The 25,335-nt window shown below is 35.0% G+C and overlaps 1 protein-coding gene and 1 long non-coding RNA gene across 3 annotated transcripts in view; one reads left to right on the plus strand and one right to left on the minus strand.

Moving 5' to 3' along the window:
• The window catches only part of LOC112457340 (neuronal acetylcholine receptor subunit alpha-7-like), a 192,709-nt gene that overhangs the window by 73,552 nt on the left and 93,822 nt on the right, over positions 1-25,335 (plus strand). The window lies entirely within an intron of this gene.
• The window catches only part of LOC112457343, a 75,295-nt gene continuing 65,725 nt past the window's right edge, over positions 15,766-25,335 (minus strand). Inside the window, exon 3 of the long non-coding RNA XR_003041087.1 lies at positions 15,766-15,868. This is a non-coding gene — a long non-coding RNA (uncharacterized LOC112457343). The remainder of the gene's footprint in view (positions 15,869-25,335) is intronic.

The raw sequence follows: 25,335 nt of genomic DNA on the forward strand, positions 1-25,335 counted from the left end.
GAAAATAAAATTGACGCTGCTTTATTATTCATTTATTGTGGTCTCAAGGTAAAATTATGATAGCTGCGTTAGCAGATTTGATCTCGGTAGAACGATATCCAAGTGTATTGCAAATAATGACGATAATATAATGAATCAAGTACTGCTCGCAACATGTACCACGGGCTTCCTGCAAAATTGTAAAAGAATGCATTCGAGCATTTGATATCAATTGGACGAATGTACTTGTAGCGGAATTTATTCACCTTAACTAAATAAATGATCGTGATTTCCCGATCTAAACTGAGATCGCAGGACCATGTGCGGTTTTATCGACTGACCGATGCACGTGATATGTTGCAACCTGTTGCGCTTGATGGACAGTCTTGAGGAATCCACTATCCGGTGTTTTCCTAATCATTATTTAAATTAAGTGCGCAAGAAACGCGTATACATATTAATGGAAAATTAAATTGAAGTTACGTCTCTCCATGTTATAACGAATGATTTGTGACTAATAATTTTGAAAAGCCTGGATATATTACATACGATTTATAAAAGTTCATCTTTAATTCAATAATCCATGTAATTATTATTTACAACTCCTATGTCAACTTGTTATATTATTGATTCATTATTGAAAATTATTTACGTATTATGATATATTTTCAGGGATAGATAGCAGTTTTTCTTTAAAATAAATTGTTTATTGACACAATGTACAGGGCACACATTGTTTCTTAAATGCGCGCTTCGTGTATTTTTCATTCAATTATTGGAACGCTGGCACTAATTAGCGCAATCGGTAACGCAATGCTACAGAACACGTAAATTCAATTCCATTCTCGTTAAGCCGAAGTTATATCGCGGCGTGAGAAAAACAGTCGTCCGTTTATCAATTTCGCGGGCCGAACAATGCGCATTAGTTTACGAGTTCGCCGAGTGTGCCATTTGTATGCGCGTGCATAATAATTATCGTGCCGCGAATCTTCTGACTGCGGTAAAGTTACGCGTTTCACCTCGTTACGCCGCAGTTTCTGCATTCAAGTCCGCAGTCCGCGTTGTGCAACCACGACAAAAGAATGCTCGCGTCTCAAAAATTGCGCGTGTGTCTACCTAGAAATGAACTATGCGAGGGTGGAGAGAGAGAGAGTAACCGCTGCAATTTGTAATCCGAGAGAATTTTGCAATATTAATATAATAATACTACAAAATGACGCGGTTAAAGAAAAATGCTCGCTGCCGGGAATTTACGTCGCATTATGTCGCGAGTTCGTATTTCGCACCCGGGATACGTTTGTTTCTCGGAAGATATCACGCTGTCAGCGGGTATCGAGCACAGATTTCCCCGCGGAGCCTCATACGTTGCTTCCGCAGCATATCTTTCTGTTTCGCATGCAAATTTCATCACATGATCCGTGACACGCCGCGCACTTTATCACGCGCGCCGCGCTGCAGACGCGCCGAAGATGCGCCATCATAAATTTCCAACTGCGCGAAATGGACAAACGATTTATATCGCTATCGACATGTGTCCTCGCCGTAGCTAAGCCGCCGAAATTAATGGGTCGGGGAGAGATCAGTTCGCGAACTTGTTCGTAATCGCAACTGTCATAGATTTCACGTGAAATTGGCATGATTGAAAACGTTGTGCGAAATTTATCGCGCTCATCAGAATTCTAAATCCGGAATCGCAGGTATTTTCATCGGTAATTTATAGAATCCTTAAAGTCTCATTTAATCTGACAATATATTTATACGTATGACATATTTTTTTTCTTTTAAATTGAAAGAAATTAATATTTTCACGGGCAGTAGTTTGTTATAAATTTTGAAGTTATTGGATTAGATTAGAAACGTTTCAAATAGCATTTTATTTCAAACGTCATGTTTGACGTTAAATTTATTATGAAGAAATCTATAATCTCTATCTTTCTCTTTCCATTGAAATTACCTCTGCGCTAGATAGCTGAATTATCTATACTAAAATTAATCAATAATATCATAACAATATTTTAAACTTGCATAGCTAATAATCATCATCATGTAACGAAATATTTCTTTACTCTGCTCTCGAAGCATTATCAAATCTATATAACATGTATCTGCAAGAAAACAGAAACTCTCACAAGACTTTGTAATCGATACGCCAAAGTCGTCACTAGTAGTTCGAGCTTAACACGCGCAAGAGAGCAGCTATCAATCAGCGCAATCATCACGAAATGGCGGCGGCAGTAGGATCAATCGCTACTGCCGATAGAACAACTCTGCACCATGTTACTACCCTCTCGATTCCACTTAGCGTTGACTATCGCGTTGCAATCGATTCGAACACGGCTCCGTTCACAAAGCAGCACATCCGCTGTTGCTGCGCGAGCACGCCATTTCAAGTTGACACGGCAGGCACGAAAATATGTACGTACGGCCACCAAAAATATTTTTCTACTCTTTATATACTTTGCATGTTTCTATTCCTGACTAATAAAAATGCTTATAGTATAAAACAAGTTGGAAATATGTCGTGAAGATAAAATCGCAGAAAGAAATATTTTCCTAAATAATGTTTATCTGAATATAAATGCACTTTTCTTTATTATTTATACGTTACGTTTCAGGCCCATTTATTCGTGATGTGTGCAATCGAACTGCGTTTGGTTTGCGTTTATATTGGACAGTGCCTGGTATTCTCGCGCGAGAAATGTGTGTCATTAAAGTCGACGAGCTCTACACACAAAAACGCGCGTTTCCGTCGAAAGCATCTCTATATGTAATCGAACCAAATTTCGCATCGAGCGAGCTGATACGCATTTAACGGTCTTTTGGACATCCAATTATTCAGTGTTTGTCAAGAACAATGTAACCCAATTTATATATGAATAACAAATCAGTGTATAATTTAAATAATAATGCTGCGTAACTAATAAACGGCCCAATCGTATCGGAATAATTGCTTTAGTTCCTTAGTTGGTTAATTCGATTTTAATGTGCTATCTAATATTTCTTCAAGCGTAAACTTTACAAAATTTTACTTCAAACACTGATGCGCATTTATAAATGTAGATATAAAATTAATTTAACAATCAGACTAAAGCTTATAAAAGAAAAATTTGTAATGTATATATCCATTTCCAGCATTTTTAGAATAAAACTCTTTTTAAAAAGAATATAATATTAAATGCATCCATTTATATAATACGGATTGTATAATTCGGGTATTACATAAAAGTTCTACTACCATCGTAGAGTGAAACATAATGGAATTAAAAGCAATATACTCTTAAAAATTTTTGAATTTCCGCAATATATTCAAAATAACGAATAGATCTATGTATTAATATCTATTAATCTCTTATATCAAATGTAGTTTATTAAAAGTCCATCTAGCGGTTTATTTCGCGACAACGACGAGTTCGGCTTGTATTTGCTATATTTGACACATCGAATTGACAAAATAGCCTTTGGGATTGCTAAAGTTAATGGGTTAAACGTCGATAAATGTAACCTCAGCAGTGTCGATATTTTTACGAATTTTCTCAAAGCGGTTTATAATAAAAACGGACCGACGTTGACATCTCCGTCGCCGTCGTCGTTCCACTTTTGTTATTATACATACAATGATATTACCCGCGGTTTCATTCACTATAGACCGCTGTCACCCTACAGATATCCCTGATATTATACACCTTTCGATATTGCTGTAACCCCAACGATTCGACTAAATGCGGTCCGCCCGTTTCTGTCACGACACGCTACAATGGACGGCTCTCTCTCTTTCTCTCTCTCTCTCTCCCGTTTATATCTCTGTTTTATTATTTTTCGGGCAACTTTTTCATTTCTGCGTCACGCCGTCGCCAAATGTGACCGACCATTGCATGGCCTCCCTACCGCAAGAAATTGTCAAGATTCTTTATATGGCGAGGTAACGTCTTACAAAAACGTGACCACATTGTATAGCTTACAATTAGTCGTTTACTGGACTTCTCGTGGAAAATGAAAGAAAAAAGAACAACCGCGAAAGGAGGTCGCACGTGCCGTGAAATTCCACGTTTGTGTGCGACCGATTATTGTTTTCCGCTGACTGACAGACTTTTTATAATCTCATACAATTAATGTTAGAAAAGTCTTATACGCGCGTCGAAGTAAATTATAGGCAGGCTGATGAAAGCGATGAAAAGTCGTCACGGGTTCTTTTTTTAAATCGTTAAACAATCGTCAGGTCTTTGTGGTGGACGTTTCAAAAGACGTTGCAATTGCTTTCGACACGAACACTGCAGTTCGGACATCGATGACCGAATTTTCTCCCACGTGTGATTGCAAATGACAAGTCGCTCAGGAACGATCGATACTTTTCGCTTAATACAAATTGGCAGCCGTATAGTTTCGCGATGAAAAGCGGTTGTGCCGTCGTAATCAATGGAACACGTGTAACCAAACACAATCGGCTACCGTCAATTTCGGGGCGCACAGTTATCGTTCGCATATCAACGGGTTTCACAACAGTTATGACACTTTTATTTTTTTCGGCAAGAGTTGACTATTTGGACACTATGTGACGTATCGATCGGTGAATATGGTACAACTGAAGGGTTGAAAGGAGAGAACTTGACAAAAGATAAAATTTTCCATTTTGAGACAGAGAATCTATTACGATTCTTTCGTTTTTCTATGCAATGACAATTTAATATTGTTTCAAAAAAATTGAAAATAGTCGATAAACAAGGATAGAGAAATGGAATTCTGATCGAAATATAATGGAGAAAATGCATATTGTTCAATTTCTTCCGATATTGAGTCATGAGTATCTCAACCGTGTTCTATTTCGTGGTAAAAACGTGTAGCAGAACAGGCATTTAATATCTCTTATTGAATCTTGAAATAAAAAAATTTAATCTTTATCTGAAACTGGAAATACGAAATAGTTTTTCAATCTTATTACAAATTTCAGAAAGTACTTATAGAATGTGAGTTTTAGGTTTTTAATTTTTATAAGTATGGTAAAGTTACAGACAGAATACTTTTGTATAAATTATTTTAACGTATATAGCTCTATATTTTAATCGTGCGATCGTTATTTATGGACGAAACTACGATTTGCGGTATCGCGATACTGTCGGGATTTGTAGATTTATCATACCGTGTATCCGACCGCTGACGACTTTCGTGCGCCAGTATTCTTGACTCTAACTCCAAAATTGCACTTGCAGTCGCGCTTCTCTGAAATTACACATTCGCCCAGCGCGACGATTGTTTGACTTCGTCTGGAGTATATTTGTTCTTCTAAAACTCAATATCGTCCACGCAGTGTCCGCTATCAAATACAAATACTATGAACTCCTACTTGAACAATGATGAAATATCTGGTAAACGCGTGTCACCGGAAAGCACTTTACGCGGCCGTCTTTGTGACCGGGTGACCTTCGCGAAGTGTATTATTCCGCTTTCTCTTTGTACACGCTAAAATTAATGATACCGGCAAAGTGTAGCGGCAAGCGCATAAATGCGTTTTACCACGCCGCGTAATGAACTGCATCCGTACAATATGCTTTTTACAGCTACTTCGTTCTCGACACAACAATGATAACATGTTCCTTCGGCATCTAACAAGTCGAATTTAATTTTTATTCTTTGCAGTAAGAAAAAGCGTGATATTCTCGGTATTTTTTAATAAATGCAGAAATCCTTTACTATAAGCTACGGTTTTATAGAAATAATTTTAAAAATAAAAAATAATAATATTAGGAAATACACAAATTGCATTATGTATCTGTCTGCTAAAATATAGCTTTATAATTATATATATAGAGATATGAAAAAAAATCTAATGTAAAGAGAATATATAAGAAATATATACATAAAATAAATAAAAGAATTTTGCTCGTGTATCTTAAATCTTACATAAGGAAACGGATAAATTACGAACAAAGTTAAATTGCGTTAGAAGTCAATTGCACGAAAGCGTCATTTGTATTATTTTATCTTGCGCTACACGACGTAACCTGCAATCTCGCGTTACTGTACGTTGAAGCATCGCACTGTGAAGGATCGATAGTGCGCGCGTCACAGCCATGATCAAGCACGGCCATTTAGACGGCCATTAACCCGATTTTCGCGCTACGTTTCGCTACTTATTCCTGGTAGACAATGCCAAAATGTTTCCCGGATAACCGTTGGAAGTGAAGAAAACCAGCCGCGACCTGGTTACCTGCGATGTTACCTGCACCGCAATGGAGTTATAAACGATGATCTGGTTAGCGTTCATCCGACAACCGGCTCGTTTGTAGAGGCAAAAAGAATATATAGCCCCTCCTACTCGTAGTTCTTTAGTCTTTCTTTTTATTATAATACCGACTTTCTGCACATTCGTTGAAAATTAGAAGATTGTAATACTTAGAACTGGTATTCATACTCTTGCGGTACATAATGACAAAGTTGTTAAATGCATTTTTGACAAATTTAAATTTACATAATTAATTTTGCATTTTAATTGTTATGACAATGCGCGTTGTAACATGGCGACGAATGGAACTAATTCGTGGAATTCATGTCGATATTAACGTTTACAAACAATTATATTAAACTTTTTGAACAAATTTACGTAATCTGTTTTTTTATATGTAAAATAATTTTGTTTTTTTTTTAAACAGTATTATTTTATAACTGAAAAAATATTTAACATGTAAAGTACTAACAAAATTTTATTTTTTACTACGTGAAAAATTATTTGTTAATATCCTCTCTAAATCTATGAATTTACGAAGTAATATTATGAATTAATAATCGATATTACAACTATTGTAAAAAGTTGGGTTTTGAAGCTAATATTTCGCGAGTTTAACCGTGCTGCACTATCCGACATTTATCTGGGAAATTCAGAAGTTCCCTACCCAACAGTTAATCCGGTCATCCAACGAGTAGGTACGTCGGGTACGTCGCTCTCGTGAAATATCGGCTGAGAGTTGATAATAGTTATGTCGTTTGTTTGTCTCATCAATCCAAGCAGAAACTCAATGTTTTTGGTAGTTATACGAAAGATTGATTTGCCCCTGAGTATATTTGCTTCTGAGAGTTTTTAATATATTTTTTAGCACTTTAATTTAACTAGAAATTAAACCAAAACACATCTCTCTTAATTTAAGATTGGCAATAAAATGCCGCAGTTTGCTGCACTGTACAAAAATATTTGTTCCTTATTTTTAGCTGCAAACAAATAAAAGATAAAGATTACAAAATAATAATAAGAATAAATGCTACAGAGAGATGAACGATAATAAATGATCTACATTGCTATAAAATACATTTATCCTGTACAAAAAAAGGTAGATTAATTAATATCTGAGAGCTTTTGTAAGACTTTCTACTATTGTGAAAATATTTATGGTTGGTACGATAGTTGTATAACTGTTGAACAAAGTAAAACTAGATTCACTGATGCGGTAATGGCAATTGGATTTCTATCCAGGTTAAAACGCTTGACTGCTGCTAAGTTATATATCAGATTAGCTGCAAGACGTTCATCTCTGCGTCTTTCTTCCATCTGATGTTGATGGATGGAGAAGTGCAGAAGAAAAATTACACTTTACTTTAATAACACGAGACGCCTTTCCTTTCTCTACGCCGTACAATTAATATAAAAAATTCACCAGACATTTTATCGGATAAAACTTTTATTATAGAGCTAATAAAGTGCTAAAGTAAAGCATTTAATAGTGTCAAAATATAATAACGACAGTAATTAACATCTTCTTAATATATTTTAATTAATTATTAATTAATCATCATCATATGTGTGTGTGTGTGAGAGCGTGTGTGTGTGTGTGTGTGTGTGTGTGTCTCAATCTCTCAAATTTTGAAAATTTTTATACATTAGGCATTGCTCCATTATAATATCGCGTTGCAATTATCGACCAGGGGCAATACGTAAGCTTCTCTCTGCTCAATTATTACACCGTATCGCCTTATTAAAGCTGACAGTTTACATAAAAGTTACGAGCATGCCCGAGTGAAGTAGGGCACACACACTTTTCGTAGAACGTAACAGTAAGATTTCGACCAATCGCGTTGCTCGATTCGGTCGTCTGTAACCATAGAAGTAAGAATCGAGCAACACGATTGGTCGAAACCTTATACTGTTACGTTCTACGAAAAGTGTGTGTGCCCTGCTTGATACTTCGCAGGAACATGGAACATTGGCACATCCTCGCGTTCGCGGAGGTATATAAACGAAGCTATAAAGTGGTTTATAACCCGTCAAAATTACGCACCCTTGCTAGAGCGTACATATATATATATATATATTCCCCGTTATATATATCTATATATTCACCGTCTACCATAATCCATCTGGCTATGGGCATAGATTTCCTACTTGGAGATTAGGGTCACCTTTCCCAAACTAATCCCTTGCGAATCGATACCTTCTAATATTTGCTTTAATCTGCGAAAGAGCGCGGAGTAGAAAAATAAAATTTTACTCTTCTTTTTACATAAAAAGCAAGCACAATAACTGATTTACATTGACTCTCGAGCGCGTGATAGAACTGTCTAAAGGTGACTAAAAATCTGCATAATAATAGCTAGGTATAGAACCAGATCTATAACCTGGCTTTGATATGGGAAATGCATCGTCCTCGTGTCTACGCTTTGATCAGCTTCGCATAAAATAATATTACGAAAAACAAAAAAATATTGATAATGAAACAAAGTATAACGTATGAAAAATAGTTTTTGTTTGGCTGTATCTTTACCACACTATTTTTTAATATCTAATTCTTTTCAATAAAGATATCAAGAAAATTCTTAACTTTTCAATTTCTTCAACACTGTACATTTGTAATTAAAGCTTAAATTTTCAAAAAATTGATCTATGAATTTATAATTAACTGAAATGAAATGAATATAATCTTTGCCAAAAGTTTCTTATTTTTAACTGCAAATTTATCCGAGAATTCGATAAATGCCTCAACGTTTTAGTAAGCGAAAATTAATTCCAAATCGGTAATCCACCATTAGAATTATGGAATATACGATAGAAATGGATAATACAATTATACAATCTTGTTAAAATAATATATTAATTTTGTTAGCGAGAAAATCGCTAATAAAATAACGGAATTCTATACAGAGCGTAATTCTGCAGATAGAAGATTAACAGTTGCGTAGATTGCGAATGCATTAGAAACGCGATGTAGTAATACGCCGTAGTCACAGTTTAAAAGTTAAAATGGATTTACGCTTTTGGAACGCTATAGAATAAAATTCTACATAATTCTGTTTTCTCGGGAAGGGACGTCAAGAGTTCCATTTGTCACAATTCGCGCGCGCTTTTTCTAACGGGCAAATTCGTTTTGCGAAAGTTTTTGGCGAGGAACAAAGTCGTCGTGGAATTCATGTAATTATACGCGCCAAGCGGCAAAATTGTAATTGTCAAGTACGATTTACTAGATGGGCGAGTATTTGCGGAGTCTCTGCGATTTAACAAGTTTTCCCTCTTTTCATAGTCGTCGACGATTTTATAATCGTCGTGGCGTAGTAATTATTCTTCGTTGCTCTAATCGATCATAGCAATAGACGTTTAAACATTAATATATGTGCCGAATGCAACAAAATAGAAATAAAGATGTTTTAATTAAGCATGATTTACGCGTACGCCCAGAAATTATGTCCCCTGCTTTATTAAAAGCCAGAAAAGATTCGAACATTTCAACAAAAGTTTTGGAAGCACAAACGAGAAAGTATCTCTTAAGAAATAAGAAGGCGTAAGCCTTCGTTTCGTGTTAAATTAAATGAATTTTTTTATGCCAACAGTTTGATTTTAATTTATTTATTGAGACCGGGAGATCGTGTACGGATCTTTCGTATATCACGAAACACAATTCGTGTAATATGGACCAACGTGCAATCTACTATCTACTATATACGAAGCGAAAATCCATTTATAGTCTCTTGAAAACTGTAGATCTCTCACCTAGTCGCTGTTACAAGCAGGCTACGAAACATTTATGAACTTACAGCGTACGAATCGTACGATGTTTTTCAAACAGTTCGCACTTCCGCTTTTACAACAGCGATACGCTTTTACACAGGCGATCAGTTACCTGCTAAGCCGAATAATAAATAATAGATCTTGTTATTTCATACAGTAATAAAACGATTTTAGATGTAATTTATAGCTCAAAAGCTGCTTTAGGTATACGTATTTCGTATAAATAATATTATATACCTTTGCCTGTGTATTTATCCGCAGATAATGTTCTAATAACCGAATTTATATTTTAAATATTTTTATAAAATAACTGAATCTTACTGAATTTTAACACAACCTAAATAGAAAATTATTACATAAAGATTTTCGAAGTGTCTTTTTAAATGTCAGATACATTCTATTTAAACAACAATCATACGCGTGTGCGGGCTATTAAAAAATTGGCGAAATAATAATGATAAGGTTTGTATAATTTACAAATGCCTCGTTAAGAGGTTGACGCTATTTAGGGTTAAAAAGATTTATCAAGCAATTGGTCTCGCTATCTTTGTACGACGTGACAAAAACATAATCCTGCGGGAAGATCTGTGCTCATTTTCACCCTTTTGCAATGAAAGGCGCTTAACAAGTATTAAGGGCTTTTGCGCTGAAGGCGAGAAGACGTGACAAATAATAAATTTAAAAAAGTACAAAGAAAACTGGGGGATTCGTTACAGTAATGGAACAAACATACCGATAAGCAAAAACGAAAATGCCAAAGTTAAGATGCATTTTCTATTCGACGCGAACGGTGAGGCAGAGGTATGCAACGGAATCGGAAATCCGCGCGTCACGCGTTTCGCTAAAGTGACACGTGAATTTATAAAAGTCCGCCCTCGCGTATCGCGACGAAAGACCGACGATCCCTCATGTGCACGTACACAACAATGCGAGATTCCGCGAATCGCGATCGTACACGGCAGCGTGTTCTCCGTGGCTTTGAATCACTTCTACGACTCGACAATGCGAGTAGAATTGGAAATGCCAAATCCGCCTGCTCCCTAGGCTGTATATATACGCGGATATGTACGGCTCCCGCTATATGTTTACACGCATATGTACATACACGCCGCACTTATACAGGGTGGTCCGCTTAACGGCGCACCGTCTCGTAAATTATTATATTTCAATAGCTTTGACGCACCAGATCAACGGATATTCATCTCTCGATATTAAATGTTACATTTTATGGATACGATGCGGAAATTTTACCTACATTTACATATATAATCCTTTTCCATGCTTTCTGCAAACAGAAGCAATCAGGCAGCGGGGAATACCACATATATATGTAGCAAGAACATGGAAATAATGAAATAGTCGTGTAAAGCTCGAGAAACCGAAATCAAATTGGCCAGCCTGTTCATGTATCTGTTCATTTGCATATAGATCCGTGATATAATACCGTGATATAATACCGTGATATAATACCGGATATTTCGATTACGGCGGAGCGGGTTTGACGTTCGGCATGGCGCGAGGTAGAGGTATATCTTGCTGGGAGATCTGGATCAAGCAAGGCTTCTCGACTCGAGTAATTAGTAGGTAGTATTCACGTACATGTACGCACGCGTCGATTCACTCGAAATAACCCAAACTACTAAATCCAGGCTGTCACCGGCAATAGGTAAGAACGCACAAATCAAACACGCGGAAATCTCACGAGAAGTGAGCAGTCCATATTCTTTTATTCAAAATAAGCAGACTATTTTATATAACTTCTAATTTATGTTCCACATAAATTTTCAGTAATTTTTTATGCGAAGCTTTGCTTTGCATAGTAAACATGTAGTTTCTTTCAGAGATATCTCTATCTACAGTTAATGTTCTAATTGTCTCTGCATATCTAATTATCGTAAATTTGACAAAGAAATCAAGAACTGGAGAAAATTTTATTGCTAATCTGTAATTGATTTTTTTTCGATAATAATAAATCATGAATACCTCGTCTATCTGTTGTCTATTTCGTGGGAGTAAGCTAGAGACTGGAGTGGTGTGATGTAACATAAGTATATTACATTCCACGCGTATATTTCGGTCGCAGAATACTATTTAGGGAATTTGACGAAATCGATACTGCGGCGCGAATGAGCGGTGGATGAACAGACGTTATGTGCATGCATATTCACGTGCACCTTTATTCACGCGAAATATGTACAGCTGCCACGGCCGTGTAGAATATGCGATCTCAAATTGAATCTATTCAAGTTCCGATATAAAAAGTACTGCATTCATTCGGCGTTATCTTGAATCAGTGAATCGACCGCGTGTGTTATGCCCTACAGATATTGTATGTTACACAGATAGATATACGCGCGATAGAACAATTAATTACACCGCCATCCATCGGACACGGATAAGTGAGATAAATGGAGATTATCAATACAAACATTTTATGAAGAACTGTTACCAAAAAAAATTGCGGAAATGAACGCTACACAGAGGATTAAAATAGAAACACTCGTCTCGTCGTTACTTTAACGCGTTGCGAGATTTGTGACTACTCACGAAAAAGAAACGGATCCTTTGCTTGCAAAACTTACGATTACGAAAAGAAAAATCAAGCAGTTCTTATATGGAAGTGAGAGCGATGTAAACACGCGAATACGAAAGTACAAAAACACCCCTTTTTACCTCTGGCTCTCTAATTAAGCACGATTAATCCCGAAGGTTCAGCAACGCTTCTTATCGTACATAATATCCCCTGATTTTCACGAGAGACTTAAAAGAACGACGATAATAACAATTTGAAAAAAATATGTAAAGCTATTTTTATTACATAGATTGATATAAGAATTGTATTCTTTATATTATAATTTTGTTGATATCCAACAAGTGAATTATTTTCTAAAACATTTCAATATACGTCTCTTAATTAAATTTGAAAACTCATAAAGATCAATAGCAATTGTTTCAATTTATAACTTAATTATATTGATATAACTGGTTGAGTATTTTACAATTGTTGATAATGTAAGTTAGATGAGTTTTTTTGCCATCAGCCATAAATTAAAAACATTTTAATAAAAATATTTTATACTATAGGTATACGTTATCGAATTGCATTAAAATATCATTTTTACTCCAATGAGAAATTTTAGTTTCATATTTTAGGCCTTCTATATGCATTGCATATTTGACATTTTATATTTGTAAATTTCACAACGTTCGTTATTGTTATAATTGTATAAGCGGATTCGTTAATATTTCGCATGCCAGAATATTGTTTCATGATGGAAGCCTTCAGGCTCTTGTCTTTACCATTAAAAATCGATTCGATACACATTTATGCGATACTGGTGATAGATTTTCTTCTTTTTAAATCTTTTTAAATATCGCGTAGGCACAATCGTTTTACAATATTGTTTTACAAATGAGCGAAATGCGTTGTAGATAATAAATATTTCATTTTCTAGGATATTATAAGTCAGATTATTATAAATTGTTAAGATGTTGATTGCAAAAATCTATGTTATGCATTTCACAAACAAACGTTATTGTTAAGAATAAAAGTTATCCTTAAAGATATCAGTGTATACTTACAATTAGAAATTGCTTTCACCACTTTATTTCCATTTGATTATTAAATGAATTTAAATAAGATGGCGAGATTTAACGAGCATAGAAAGCACGATGCCATTGAGAAATTGAGAATTATCCCAGTTATTGTCCGCGATTCTATCGGCTTTTCTCATTTAAAATATACCATTAATCTTTAATTAATGACCCTTATAAAAATCTTACATTGTATATATTTCATCACAGATCGTTAATACTAATGTAAAGATTCAATAGTTCGTTTGACTTTGCCGATATAGTAAAGCGTTTAGGCAAAATATTTAGCGAGAGAAGATTAAGAAACTAATATTTTTATTAATAAATATTAGTATAAGAATGAATCTCTTTACAAATATTAAAAATAATGCCGAAAATATGAGATGCTATAATTAATTTTTAGAAAGTTAAAGCCGAAATGTTGATTATAAAATCATTCCTATCTTTCAAAAAACAAACGCATTTAACTGCAATATTGATTTCTATGTTAGCTAAAATTTAAATTAGGGTTTTTGTGACATAAATATTAAACGCGCGTAAATATTAAATGTATTGATTTTCGTTCAATTCAATTTCTTCGAAAAATATGAGCCTTAATGTTAAAACCGCATCGCGTTTTAAATTGTATTCTTCAAACCAATTCGAATGTTTTCTAACAAACAAGATCGTGGTAATTGGCATACCAGTTGTCTTATCAAAGCTCACGTATGCACGGAAGCACTAGCGCGGAAGTTTAAACATGCTTACTATGAATCTACGAACGCAAGCGCTGCTATATACGCATAGATGAGTAAACGTGCGTTTTGGAGGCCCTAGTTTACTAGATTTCCCGTCAATCTGAATTCAAACGTTAGGTTTACGTAAGTAGCGGTATGCACAATTAATTAGTGGCCTCACAATCACGAGCCACTCAAAGAAGATATTCATCGTCGTCAGCTTTCGTTCCAAAATCCGAAGTAGGTCACGAAAATTGATGGCCGACGTAAGAATCGATGAAAAATCGACCTCGTTTGAAATTAATCGTTCCCTCCACGCAAATGTAATGCGAGGTTTTTGCGAAGAATTATCCAGCGACAGTAATAGCGTTTCGATAACCTAGGAACATCTTGATTTATGTTGATGCTAATATGCGATAGTTAAACCTATAGATGTGAGAAATTACTGAACAAATTTATTTATGGTTTTAGTTTATGTAAATTAATTTTGATAGACTATCATCGAAAAATAAGTGTAATTTATTTAAAGAATTCTTTTCGTGGATAAATTAAAATTTTTTTATCGTAATATCCAAGTATAAATAATAAATCAAGAATTTTTCTTGTAATTTTACTAAATTATATAAATTATTAAAATTAGTCAATTAATTACGTACTAATTATTATCAAAATACGATGATCATGTGGGACTTTATATACAGATTGCTCTATTTTTCCCAGATATAGTTTTTTTTAATCGGATACTTAATTTGAATCAAAATTTTATCCGATAAAGACAGATCAATTCTGTACAGAACAAAATAGATAATGCGCCGATATTTTGACGAATATTGATGAGCTCATCTACTTCGTGAATTTTGTGTGTGCGAGCGTATCCTCAAGCACAATAGCGTGACAAACAAGAAAAATAATGAGAAATAATTTCAAGATCAAATAATCACCGTAATCCTATCTAGCCCATTTATTTTAAGACAACGGATCTGTGAACTGTCCTGTTCAACTTCTGTATTATTCTTCTGCAAAATAATATTCTAATATTTTGCTTGATATATACACGAAACTATTATAATATCTAACATAATTTTCACAGATCAATTATCTTAATAAAAAAGTTATTGTACGACTCACCGATCGATGCGCAACAGCGGAATTATCTGCAACGTAGACTATGTTGATCTGTAACATACAAATTATTACAAATATAATAATCCAAATTAATGCATGCAGTGCCCAGAATAATTAATATCTATATAAAAAATAATTATCGAACGCGTTAAATTTTATATTTATCCAAGTAGATGCTTAATAAAATAATTACATAATTTTCGAGAAAAATGTTTATTAAGCATTTTCTTCTACAAAATTTCATAAATAAAAATCTTTGCCAATTCTTGTTTTTCGAATCAGCTGAATAAACAATCCAATTAATGGAAAATGGACGGATACTTTCGCGTGAGATATAATACATACAAATCAATTCTTACTCACTCCAAAGTTGCTCCGCCGGTGCCCGATGCTTCTCCTAAGCCTCCTCCTCTCAGGCTGTCCCAGTTGTCAGCTTCGTAGGATTGACGCGATTCACTCTCCGTGTCGTTATCTTCAAATTCATTTGAATAAATTCATTCAATTAAAGAGGAATAGGTGATATTTTCGTATATAAAATAATATATAAAAATTAATTACACTTTAGGCAGTCAATTTGTCCAAGTTTATCAATTTCGTAGGACTTCCTCGACACGATACTCGCGAGAACGCGAGTAACTACGGTCGCGCGACACTTTGTACCTCGCTTTATACGGCACTCGCGAAGTTAATGCAACGCGACGAACCGGCTACGGTTCGTTCATTCAATTAAATCGGCGGCGATGAGTACATTAAGCTTCCCTGTCGTACTGAACTCTTCAAGGTACTAAGCACCTCCGCCACTTCAAGATCGCGGAAGGGTTATCGTCGGCAAGAAGTCATGTGATTATCAGTGCAAAAACCCATCATTACTTTGATTTTTAATCCGATGCTTTGTGTATTATGCTTTGTGTAGCATTTTGTAGCTTATGTGTTAATAAGAATGTTGTTGGCCTTTTCTTTCTCCTCTTAGGTTGACAGATTGCGTTCTATTTTATACTATATACACTCGTAAAAATGTTGTTATTATTATCGCGCGATGCTTTGTATGGCACCTACGAAGTTCAAACTTAAGATAAAATATTATTTTATGTATTATATAAGTCTTTGTTACTTAAATATTTTAAATCATCAAACCCTATGCTTCGTACGTTACACTGCGCTATTTATCACGATATGCTTAGGAAGATCGTGAACATAATCATTTATGTAGTAAGCTAGGTGTGCTAATGTTTGATATCGCGTTTCAAGCAACAATACGAAGATACGCGAAGCCGTTCGTGCCGCTGTTTACTCGAAGCGTCGCGCGTCGGCATGCGAATGGTAGTGCGGCGATCTTGTGTACCTACGCAGCAGCATGCTATACGCCGCGTAAACAAACGCTAAAGATCGCATGCCAGCCAATAGGTATGTCGTTTCCACAAAATATTTAACTGTAAATAAACGTATGCCGAATATTCTTTTTCTTTCATTTCAAAATAACTTTTATGACTCAACTGTTATCAAATATCTCACTCTTTGTTTCGTAAACGCGATTTGTATATTTTTGATCCTGATCCGAAATTAGAATCGAATGGGTGAGTCACACTTAAATCGTAAAATGCAAAACGCTGGAAAATATAGTTCGCAAGCAAATATCGTTAAAGGAATATACGTCGCTCGTAAATATCGCACAATAAAACGATAATTTATTGTTACAATAAAACGATGATTTATCGCGCAGTCTGCTTCGTCAAATACCTGTTGCCTTGATCTACTTACGAGTCGTTAATTGACGGATTAATTAATTTCGCGGATTGTTAATTGTTAATCATTGTTGGGAATAATCGGATTTGTGTGTCTCAAGGTGTAACGCGATGATACGCGAGAGAGATTCACCTTATTACCTAGCTGCTTTCTCGAGTGTCGGCGCATGAATGGCGGCAACCTATGATATTACGCAACAACACACAATATGCAAAGCATTACGTGCCAACTAGTTTATCGATGAAATATTTAACAAATTTTATAATATATGCTGGATGTTTAGTTTATTGTTTCTTATTTCAATTTGATAGTGTGATATTAAATGATCTACTATCGCATAATTTACACTTTCGTTATTCGTTTATCTGTTAATGTAAATTTATTTTATCTTGATTATGTATTTATACGAAAATTATGTATTTTTTACTAAAAAACATTTATTATCTTATGAATTAATTTATTATTATGTCTTCATATCAAATTTTTAAGTCGCAGGAATATTAAATTATGTGCTTTAATAAATAATTTTTCTCGCCCTTTTTTCTCCCTAAATCATTAACATAAGAAATTGTATATCTTTTTTATTTATTAATGCCATTTAATTTTACTCCTCTCCAGAGGTAAGTATAAAAATAGTAAAAACAATTTTCGTTTTTCGATATAATCGGAAGCTGTCGCGTGTACCTAATCGAAATATTCGTTCAACAGATTGCGACAATTTAAACCGGTTTCAGCTACTTCAAATCTACACCCTTCGCAAGTTTCGCCAGTTTATTAAAAAGAAAAACATCTCTGTAAAATTTTCCATCGGCGGATGAAGCGGAAGTCTAGTGCTCGCGAGAGAGATTCGAGATCGCTTTCCGATAACGCGCGCGCGAACCAAGCCGGTCGCGTCGGCAGATTTAAGACATCGATAATCGCTCGTCCGACTGCTGCGCGGCCGGTCGGACGATAAATCGATCGCTGCTCGTAAATCTCGCGGCTACGTAAGTTTCGCCGCTGCGATTTACTACGCCGTCGGCGAATTCCATCCGTTCGCGAAAGTTCACGTATATATATAGAATTAAATTCGCATCAACGGCCGCGACTTTTTCGCCGTATGCGCCATGCACCGGCGAGTTCTCTTTTCGGCGAAACTTTCGAATTCGTCTACCTATCGGCTTCCTTTTTTCGGTCGAGCGACGCGCGCCAGATGGCTGCCCGCTTCTTGCCACGCTTTGGCATTTCGCGAATCCGTAATTACGGACGCGCGCGTGCTTCGACACACAACTAGACAGCTAGAGATAGGTATTATAGATAGGTATTGGCAGGCCATTCGATTCGAATTACTGCAAGGCATGTGTGTGACACGGTATTCAATATTTCTGCCAAGGCACCCGGTAACACACTGTTCGTTTGCTATTTCTTCGTTTCTCTCTCTCTCTCTCTCTCTCTCTCTCTCTCTCTCTCTCACACCCTAGCAATTATGCATTAAGATTATCCACTGCAACATGGCGATTATTTTTCACGACAGCAATATATCGAATCAGTTTGATTCATATTTTACGCATATATGTTTGTCATAATCAATTTTAAATATAAGTGCAGTAAAATGTTATAGTAAATTGAAAACTTATTAATAAAGCAATATTTGTCATTAACCCTCAGGGTACGATCTATAAAAAAGTTACGTTCCGTACGAACATGGGTTAGCCTAACCCGGCGACTTTGATTGACTGTATATCGGGCTGTAATTTATCAATTGAAACAAATTTTTTTTTCTTTGGATCGGAAATTTTCTCAAAAATACAATGGCGTTGGTAGATTTATTACCTTATTTGTTTAAACAAAGATACATTTGAAAATGTAAACCATTCTCAAAAAATTTTCATAAAAATTCATTTTTTCTTTTAAATTGCATAACTTTATGAAAAAAAAAGATATCGACATTTTTTAAGTCGCGTTTGAAAGCTAAAAAGTTGTTCTTTGAAATGGCTGAATTCGTTTTTTGATCCATTCCAAAAAATATATTTTTTTTTAATTATGAAAATACCCGTTTTTTTGCGATAGCGATATAACGTTACTTGCTTGATTTATCGTAATAACGCAAAAAAAAATATCTTAAAGTAAAAATAGTTCTTTTGGATGTTGTTGATTAGTATAATATAAATAAATAACAAAAATTGCATGCACGGATACGTTATGCTGGTATGCTACAGAGCATCATTTTGAGGTTAGAATGCACAAAAGTATATAAAAAATAGTAAATTATACATACCAGAATACTCTACAGCAGCAAATACTCGAAAAACACAAATTTTTTTTGTTTGAAAAACACGGATTTTGTAACGTTCCGTACCAGCTGGGTGTAGACTACCCGAGTTCAATTTTCAAATTCGTTTATCTTGAGCACCAAGCGTAGACTGACGCTGCCCCTTGGCGCTTACATAGTAGCTACCTCAAAGATTTTTCCCCCCCCGGTACGGACCCCCACCATTCACTTCCTTTAAAATGGCGCTACTTTCAAAATTCGGCTCGGGTTACGCTAACCCAGATCGTACCCTGAGGGTTAATTAAAAGAGTAAACAACATTACATTTATCCCGATTTAAACTTTCTCTACAATACACACGAATTTATACGCATGGATTAATCTGGCGCTCTATACTTCAATAAATTTCATTTCTACAATTATATTCCCATGCAAATTTATTTGAAATAACTTTTTACGAAAAATAATATAACCACCAACGAAAAATATGTAATCAAAATATTTTCTCTTACTGCAATTTTTTGCAAAAGTAATGTAAAAATATACGTTACTTTTGTAAAAGAAATCTTTAGCCGGCACATAAGACCCTAATGCTCTAACGGAAGTTTTGAGATTTTAGTACTGTTATTTACGAGCCTCTCTCTTAGGATAAAATAGCTGCTGCAGGGCACAGAAAGTCGTTAAAGTTTCACAAGAATTTTGCTGCAATTTTGCCACAGTATGTATAGTCATATGCACGCAATCATATTCCCGTCTCTGTTTCACCGCAGATTAAACAACGATCGTGTGAAAGATAGGCGCACTATATAATATAGAAGAATCTGATCTTCCGGTCGAAATAGTTGTTGTTAATCTTCAAAAACTTATCCCCAAATTAACTTATTAAAAAGAAATTGTAACAAAATTACTTTCAATTAAGTTTGGATATTGACTAAAGCAAGAAATTATTTTTGCAAACAATACTCCTCTCTGTTTAATAACGAAAACGATATTTTTCTATATTAAGCATTTCGCTTAACAACATATTTTCTTCAATTTTTGTTCGATTATCTCTTTTAATTTGCAATTGTAATATATTTTGTAGAATTACAGTTCCATCATCCAATGAAAAATGTAGCGTTCCGAATGCATGTCTGTTTCCGTGGGATTAAAATTTGCATATACCGCTTTAAAGCTCTATCTCGCCGAAATTGAGCCACCACCACAGGGCAAAGTAAAGATTAACGTTAAATTTCCCAGCTGAATAATGGCGGGCTCACCGGTTTGCGGCCGTGATTTCCTGCCATGTAAGCGTTGTCCACAATATGCGAAATTTTCCGTAAATTTTTTCCACAACAGCGATTTTTCTTGGATTTCAATAAAGCGCTGGATATATGTTCGAATATTTGTAAGTCGGTTAACGCAGTCAAGATGTCGCGGTAAAATATTCAACGTATTCCGTCACCTCGCGCGTTCTTAGATCCCTATATGGAATTTTTCTTTATATTGTGGCTTCTGGTCATCGGTGAAATTCCAAAGTACTTCGTCGCGGAATATTTCGTGTTCGGGCGAAGCGTCTTGTCGATGAATTTATTGGTGATATATTGGTTGAAATTTTTTCGATTATAATATTTCTATCCATTGTGCATTCTTTGTTACAATACTTGATCTCCACACGCTTATTTATATATCTTTAGATATAATTGCGTATTATCTATTTTCGTCAATCACAGAAGAAACTCGTATTAATCTCTAAATATCTTTATAAATATATAATATATTGCTTTCATATACCTTCGCTTTCATGTACTTAAAAAATTCAAGAATAATGTTTATATATAATTTACAATAAAGTTTAAATATTAGATAAAAAATAAAATATTATTTTTGTTTAATATATAAATGCAATAATCGTATTAAGTAAATAGGGCTGCTATACAGTACTTATCATAGAAGAAATTGTTATTTTTAATTTATTTAAATGTTATTTAAATGCATTTATCTTGTATAAGAATAGAACTTGTACAATATATTTTTCCTAACGCGAGCGTGAAATGGGCCGCTTTTCGCGCTTGTTTTGAGTGAGCAAAACGATCCATTTCGCAATGATGACGTAAGCGTTGAAACATGGAGCCATTTCTCAACTAGTGAAGAAATAAAATTGTAAAACAAGCGCGAAAAGCGGCCTGTTTCACGCTCTTGTTAGGAAAAATAGTATGAACAACTCGTGGGAAGAGTGGTCGAGCCCAAATGAGTGTGATAGTCGCTTCGCTCGTGCGACCAACTTCACACTCATTCATAATCGACCACTTTTTCCACTAGTTGTACAATATACTATTTCGGAGCAAACCTTAGATATTAAGAAGCTGATGATAAACTTAATACTGTCGATAACACGAGAAAAAGATAATTGACACTATAACTAATTATATAATATTATAAAACGTTACAATTGATTGGAAACTAGTTGTTGATGTTAATCTATGCTCAATATGCTAAACATGTTTTATCATGTTACGCGCTTAAACCGCAGTAAACCTTGCATGAGTTGCATGCATTTATATGTTGCGACAGTTGCGCAAAACAAACACATTGCATACGCCATAATTTCATACAAATAAAAACAACAAATCCATATGTAATATACATATACATATATATGTATATTTCAGTAATTAATTCCGCATACCAAAATAAATAGAATAATTTAGCTGTTGCAAAACAAAATAGTGGCGATCGTGGCGCACAGAGATGTGCGCTGGGCTAGTGAGCCGAAGATTTGAGTTCAAATCCGGCCAAGAATCGTCGGTTTTTATTCGATTGACACCTCTCGGAAAGTGATGGCAAACCACCGAGAGTATCTTGCCAGGGCTGTGCCTCAATCAAGTGAGTCTTCAAAGACATTTTAATAAATACAACGTCTCTTCTCTCTCTCTGTATTTAGAGAGAAAATCGGTCCCTTAGGTTATTTGGGAGCTCTAACAGACGTTGAGATAATAATTACAGAGCGTTCTTAAATAAGACCGCTGGACCAATGAGTATCTTATGTAAATCAATATGGCGACTTTATACTGGATGCTCATTAATAGCGTTAATAACTCATAACAAATGCTTTAAACGACCGTTTTTACTCGACTTTTTCTTTGTTATGTTTTTAATTACAATAGAAAATTATGTACTTAAATTATATTTAAAAATATCACAATTATATTATTTAAAAATATCACAAGTATACGCAATGTTTTATATAGTTACACTCAGGCGAGATTTTCTTTACTTGTTCTACTTCGAATCATCGGAATGTACTATCTCGCGACATTCTGAAAGATGAGAACGACCGAAGAGTAACGCTTAAGCTTAAGAAAAAAGAAAGAAAGAATCACACGAAGAGACAGAGCTAAATGTAAAAGACTGAGGCTGCGTGTTAACAGAGCGAAAAAAATTCCGAGGATGATGGACGCGTTCTCGAGTTTCATTGTTTCTGAAAACGCGGACAGACGTTGCTTTTACATATATTTGAAATCAAAATTAATCCTGTTCTATATCATTCCGCAAAGTATATATATCTATATCTCTGTAAAATTAATTTTATCTAAGAATTATTATTATTTATTTTTATAAACACCATTATTTACAGACTTTACCGATAATAATTGTAAGATTTATTGATTAAAAAAGAAATTGAACTAAAATAAATCTCTATATAAAAACCAATAATTTCCTCGTAAACTTTATACGAACAATTAAAGAATCCACACCGATCAAAAGTCTTGAGTAATGAAATAAAAATTGAACTGTCGCACTTCTTTGTTCCTCTCCTTCCGGGAGAAGATCTCATCCGCAAAGAAAACAGCAGTCGTGTGTCGAAAGGATGGGAAATATTGAGGATTAGTTACCTTCTCGACTCCGCGCGTTTCTTAATGCGACGTCTCGGACACCTGCTCGTTAATCCAGAGAGAGACTGGAAAAAGGTTACAAAGGGACGGTGGCGCATCATGAGGAGGGGGAACGGGATGTCCTGGAAAAGTCCCCGGCGTGTAATTACTCCCCGACTTCTTATTACTCGCTGAGTCTTCCCTACAGAGTTGTTCTCGCGTTCTCTCGTCATCCTTATTCTCCTCCCGTCCTCCTCTTTCCCTCGTTTCCGGTATTCGTAGTCCTTTGCCCTCTCTCTTCTATTTTCATCATCTACCTTTGCGACGACTATCACCCGGCTGCACGTGCTAGTCGTGATTCGCAAGGGATTTAATTTAACGACAGTATGATGTGCGTCTGACCTGTCGCGGGCTATAACTACTTACGCATCAGAATAAGTGTTTTTACATATCAGAGATATGTCGCAAATTGCGCGTAATAAGTTTAATCCTCATGTACTTTATATTTAGTTCATAGTAAGTATAGCAAAATATGATGTTAGAATTCTCAATAATTTCTTGGGAAAAGTCTGAGGGCACAACGCAATGTTGCAGATTCTCTACAGGAAGAGCGTCGGATTCTTGTTATTTGTAACACAGAGCTCATTTCATAAGAATTCTCATTCCGAAATAATCCCGAAATAATTCCTAAAATTATCCACTTCAATGGACGCGTTGTTTTTCACCGAAATTCTAATCCGTGCAATTTAGCTCGCTCTAAAACGCAATCTGCGCAATTATGGATTTTAATTAATCTGCCAAAGTTTGCACACATTGCAAACGTATACTTTTTTTTAAATATAAACACACTAATAATTTCTAATTGTTATATACTCGTAGATTAACATAATGTTTTCAGAATTAACAGTCATTCAACAATAATTTTTTAATTCCAATAAGGCAAAGCAACTAAAAAGTATTAGATGATAAAATTATATTTTTATTTGTCAAAAAAGAGATTGAGCATGTAATTTCTTAAAAAATCATTTACCCAACATAGCAAAATATCGTCATCTAACAAATAATCGTTAATTTGTATGTTATATAATATGTATATTAATAAGTAAAGTCCTTAATTATTTATCTATTTATTTGTATGTGTGTATATAAAATAAAAATTACACACATACATACATACATATACATATATATATTATATACAGTATATTGCTAACAAATCTCTCACACCCAGTTCCGCTAGCACGGATATATCTGAGAGGTAAGATAAGATGATGATAAAATTCCCGTTTTATAATTGATGTCTTGAACTCTTGTTACTTAGTTCGCGTTCTCCCAACGGGCCTGTCAGCGCTTTCTCGTTTCATTCAGGAAATATGGAACGATAGTGATGTATATTGCGGCAGATGCGGCATGATTACTTAAGACTTAAGATGACGGACCTCCAATCCTTGTCACTCGTATTCTCTTATTCGATGTTATTTTCAATTTTTCTTAATACGATTTATTCCCAAGATACACGTATTTACTTTTAACTTGAATACTCCGAGGTATGACAAATCCATGCAAAATCCTGAAGCGGAAATAATATGCTTGTCTGCGGCATGAAACGTGATTGTTAAAGAAATACTTTCCCAGGCGCGCAGTCGCGAATAACGAGCCAAATAATTAAGAATTAAGAACCAGAATTCCAGAAACAATTCCTGAAATTAATCTTTTCTTAGCTAAGACTTAATGAGAACTCGTAGCAACTCGCTTCTTACTTTTTCTCAACTTTAGTAATGAAAGCTAATAAAAAAACTTTGGAATAAATTGGCCTTCGTATTAATTGGAAGGTAGTAATATAATCTTTAAGTTACACCGACACGCGAACAGATTTAAGCGTGATTAAACGCGGGCGCAGCTGTCCTACGAAAGCTCCGATTCAATATCGCATCGCAACAACGGAAGAAAGCACAGCTTTCCTAGATATTCAAATTAAGACAATGGAAATTTTATTCGTCGTGGTAGGCAATGAGCGGCAAGCCGCGTAATGTTGGCGTATATTGTGTGCATCGTGAAATTAAATTTTTAATCGAGCCTTTGCACTGTGTTC

This window comes from Temnothorax curvispinosus, unplaced genomic scaffold (assembly GCF_003070985.1).
Source record: "Temnothorax curvispinosus isolate PA1 unplaced genomic scaffold, ASM307098v1 QBEX01007734.1, whole genome shotgun sequence".
In the NCBI taxonomy this organism is placed as follows: Eukaryota; Metazoa; Arthropoda; class Insecta; order Hymenoptera; family Formicidae; genus Temnothorax; species Temnothorax curvispinosus.